At 42.9% G+C, this 4,538-nt stretch overlaps 1 non-coding gene across 1 annotated transcript; it reads left to right on the top strand.

Moving 5' to 3' along the window:
• Window positions 1-4,086: 4,086 nt before the first annotated feature.
• Window positions 4,087-4,158, top strand: trnaq-uug (transfer RNA glutamine (anticodon UUG)). Its single transcript has one exon. It is a non-coding gene; the product is annotated as a tRNA-Gln (tRNA).
• The last annotated feature ends 380 nt before the right edge of the window (window positions 4,159-4,538 follow it).

The raw sequence follows: 4,538 nt of genomic DNA, 5'->3' as shown, positions 1-4,538 counted from the left end.
TTACTGTTTTTTTCCCCAAGGTGAATGACCTCACATTTTCCGACATTGTATTCCATCTGCCAAACCTAAGCCCATTCGCTTAACCTTTCTAAATCTCTTTGCAGCCTCTCTGTGTCATCTACACAACCCGCTTTCTTCCCAGTAATCTTTGTGTCATCGGCAAATTTTGTTCCACTACACTCTGTCCCCTCCTCCAGGTCATCTATGTATATTGTGCACAGTTGTGGTCCCAGCACCGATCCCTGTGGCACATCACTAGCCACCGATTTCCAACCCAAAATGGACCCATTTATCCCGACTCTCTCCTTTCTGTTTGCCAGCCAATTCTCTATCCATGCTAATACATTTCCTCTGACTCCACGTACCTTTATCTTCTGCAGTAACCTTTGTGTGGCACCTTATCGAATGCCTTTTGTAAATCTAAATACACCACATCCATCGGTGCACCTCTAACCACCATGCTCATTATATCCTCAAAGAATTCCAGTAAATTAGTTAAACATGATTTCCCCTTCATGAATCCATGCTGCGTCTGCTTGATTGCACTCTTCCTATCTAGATGTCCCGCTATTTCTTCCTTAATGATAGTTTCAAGCATTGATGAGTGACATTCACTTTCTTATACACATCGGAGAAAATCCTTTCTGTCATATTGGTTCTTTCCTCCAAAACAGCAATCTCTGCATCACATCCTTTACACCAAAGTCCTGCCGTGGTCGCCATTCTCTTGGGGGTGGTGTGTGGGATCAAGTTCACCTCTGACGTTCTGAGCGGATTGAATCGCTCGCACTTCCTGGGTTCTAGACTTTAGATTTATTTGGCGATGTGACAAAGAACAAGAGACAACTAGTTTTGGTACAAAGAACCTCAATTTTAACAAGGTTAAGAATGTACAATGTCAAGCTTGTAATTACTAGAATAAAAAAACTCTTTACCAAACATTCATGGGGTTAGAGAATAATAATACACCTCCCACATCCCAATGCCTAACTCTGACTCGGTCAAATTCTCGTGCAAACAGGGATTATGCTCACCAATCCTCTTATTGTCAGTTGGCGGTGGTTCGCAATATTGGGGTTCACTGGACTCTGTAAGTTCTGCTTGCCATACCCTGAATGTTGTGAAAGACTTCTTGCTGCGTAGTCTTCAGTTGGGTGGTGTCCGCTGATGCGGCAGGGCGCATATTGGATTTATGGGTGAGTACCCACTTTCTTCTGTCAGCAATTGGTTTTAAAGTTCTTTTGGGTAATGTTTCACCTGTTGTTACCGAGGAACAGATTGTAGAGGGGAAACTTTCGAAGCTTCGGTTTCTTCTTGAGGACTGTTTATCTTAGAATTTGTCGGTCGCGATGTTATCGATGTTACCACGTTGGCTGTGGTCAGTTGCTGCCGCGATTATGATGTCGGAAGTTACTGGGAACTGCTTTCTCTGCTGTGATAATGTTCTTCCTTCTCCGTCGGTAGCAGGGCAGTGTGGTCCAGGAGTGTCGTCGAGGCTGAAGATGTCGGAGCTCAGAAGACCTGCATAGGAGGCTGTGTAGCAAGCTCTCTGGAAGGCTTATTACAAACTGTTGCAGTGGTCTCTCTTCTTTTTCCCTCGTTCCCCTTCTCCTTCTTTCGTTAAAAAACAGGGCCCCAGTTATAATTTGGGAGCCATTCTAATCTGCGTGCCAAATGAGCCCCGATTCTTTGATTTTAATTTTGGTTGGGCTTGATATCTCTTTGTTATATTTTGGTGGGCTCATTAATGGTAACCTGTCTCAGATGTGTCGATCTTTTGAATTTGTTTCTTGATCGGGAAAATTAGATTTTTGGTATTTGCAATGTCAGCCTCGGCCTGGATTTTCCATGCGGGATGGATGGGCCATTGTCATTATGTATACGCTGGATGGGTTTCCTACTCAGAGTGATGGCTGGCTATCTCTGGGTTGATTGTTGCTATGTTAATGTCTCCCGGGGAGATGGGTTTTCGAGTTTACACAATTCCCCAGACAATTTGTTCAGCTTCAATATCCCAGACAGCTTCAATACCCAAACTGGTTTCTTTGAACGATCCTTTAGTTCTCAGCCCTTTCCACACGGACCCAATCTGCCTTGTAAAATCCCAAATTCGATTAAAACTCGTAGTTTCTTCCAGTTAGATCCCAAACTTTCTGGTTGATAGTTCCAAATTAAATTTCCTTTCCAATGAGTCCAAACACAGGGGAGGTTGTCCCACGAATTTTTGCCATCCTACTCCTGCACCTATTTTCTATGTTTCTATTTTTCGATGTTTCTATGTTTCAAAAACTTTGGCATGATTGGTTCCATGGTGTAATGGTGAGCATTCTGGACTCAGTAAACCAGTGAGCTGAGTTCAAATTGTGGTGGAACCTCAATTCTTGCTGTCCCAGCTGCTGCAAATTTGGGACAAACAAGTGAAAGACACCTGGTGCTGGTGGGCAGTTTTGTTGCCTTTGTCAGTGTTGCTTGGTCTAGTTGTGAAATCATGTGCTCAACCATCAGTTACTGTTACAAATCAGCGGAGGAGAAACCAGTTTTTTATCTAATGCTGCCTTTACCTGCACAATGTGTGCTGAGATTATCTGTGCAATATGCATTCAGCAGGATGAATAAAAGCAACGCTTTTGAAATGCAGGCACTGCATGTTTTGTACTCGAAAAAATTAGCATTTTCTTTTCATGCCAAGCATTTTACATTAATGCATTGCAATGCCAATGCACTTTTTACCTGGCAAGACTGAAGTACAAGCTGTGATGAACAGTATGAAACAGAAACAGCTACTTGAGAACCCATAGCCTCGACGCTATCTGTGTGAATTGCTCTGCATCGATAATTAGCAGAACGTAAAGAGGGAAAACTGATGCGATGGAAGAGAAAAGGCCGAGCCAAATTGTAATGTTGCAGATGGTTTTGTTGTTTTTGAGAAATGTTTCAAAGATTTTGTCATGGTTGTTGCCATGGTGTAATGGTGAACACTCTGGACTCTAAATTTAATGATCTGAGTTCAAATCTCAGTTGAACCTGAATGCTTTTGTCCCAGCTGCTGAAAATTTGGGACTAACAAGTGAAAGACACCTGGTGCTGGTGGGCAGTTGTGTTGCCTTTGTCATTGATGCTTGATCTGCAAGTCTGGTTGTCAAGTCGTGTGTTCAACAATCAGTTATCTGCTACAAATCAGCGGAGGACAAATCGGTTTGTCGTCAAATGCTGCCTTTGTCTGCACAATGTGTACTGAGATTATCTGTGCAATATGCATTCCGCAGGATCAATAAAAGCAATGCTGTTTGAAATGCAGGCACTGCATAGAATCAAAGAAACACAGAAAATACTTGCAGGGGTAGGCCATTCGACCCTTCGAGCCTGCACCATCACTCAATAAGATCATGGCTGATCATTCACCTCAGTACCCATTTCCTGCTTTGTCTCCATACCCCTTGATCCCTTCAGCCGGAAGGGCCACATCTAACTCCCGCTTGAATATATCCAACGAACTGTCATCAAAAACTCTCTGCAGCAGTGAATTGCACAGGTTAACAACTCTCTGAGTGAAGAATGTTCTCCTCATCTTGGTCCTAAATGGCTTAAACTGTGTTCCATGGTTCTGGACTTCCCCAACATTGGGAACATTCTTCCTGCATCTAACCTGTCCAGTCCCATCAGAATTTTATATGTTTCTATGAGATCCCATCTCATCTTTCTAAACGCCAGTGAATAAAGGCACAGTCGATCCAGTCTCTCCTCATATGTCGGTCCTTCCATCCTGGGAATCAGGCTAGTGAACCTTCGCACTCGACAAAACGTTTTCTTTTCATGCCAAGCATTTTACATTAATGCATTGCAATGCCAATGCATTTTTTACCTGGCAAGACTGAAGTACAAGCTGTGATGAACAGTGTGAAGCAGAAACAACTACTTGAGAAACCATAGCCTCGACGGCATCTATGTGAATTGCTCTGCGCCGATAATTAGCAGAGCGTAAAGAAGGGAAACTGATGCGAGACATGAGAAAAGGCCGAGCCAAAGTGTAATGGTGGCAATGATTTTGTTGTTTTTGAGAATGTTTTCAAATATTTTGGTGTGTTTGGTTCCATGGTGTAATGGTGAGCACTCTGGACTTTGATTCCAGCAATCTGAGTTCAAATCTCAGTGGAACTTCAATTCTTGGTTGTCCCAGCTGCTGAAAATTTGGGACAAACAAGTCAAAGATACCTGGTGCTGGTGGGCAATTTTATTGCCTTTATCATTGATGCTTGATCGACAAGTCTCGTTGTCAAATCGTGTTCTCTGTGGGAGCACAGTCCCGCATTGCTGAACTCTTTGATTCAGCACGCAGTCTGAAGCTTGGATTAAAAAACAGGAAGATTGAAGTTTGGATGGAAAAGAGACTGTTCGACAATGTGGTGCCTTCAGCCAGTGAGATGAGTAACTGGTCATTGTCTGGATGTTATATATTTGAGTACCTTGTTGCGGTGGGAATAATGGAAATTCAGGACTAAACGATTTGACGATGTCTGTATGTTCTGTATTTGAGTTTA

Source organism: Pristiophorus japonicus, unplaced genomic scaffold (assembly GCF_044704955.1).
Source record: "Pristiophorus japonicus isolate sPriJap1 unplaced genomic scaffold, sPriJap1.hap1 HAP1_SCAFFOLD_219, whole genome shotgun sequence".
NCBI lineage: Eukaryota > Metazoa > Chordata > Chondrichthyes > Pristiophoridae > Pristiophorus > Pristiophorus japonicus.
The sequence above is the reverse complement of the archived record's forward strand: the minus strand, read 5'-3'. Positions and strand labels throughout refer to the sequence as shown.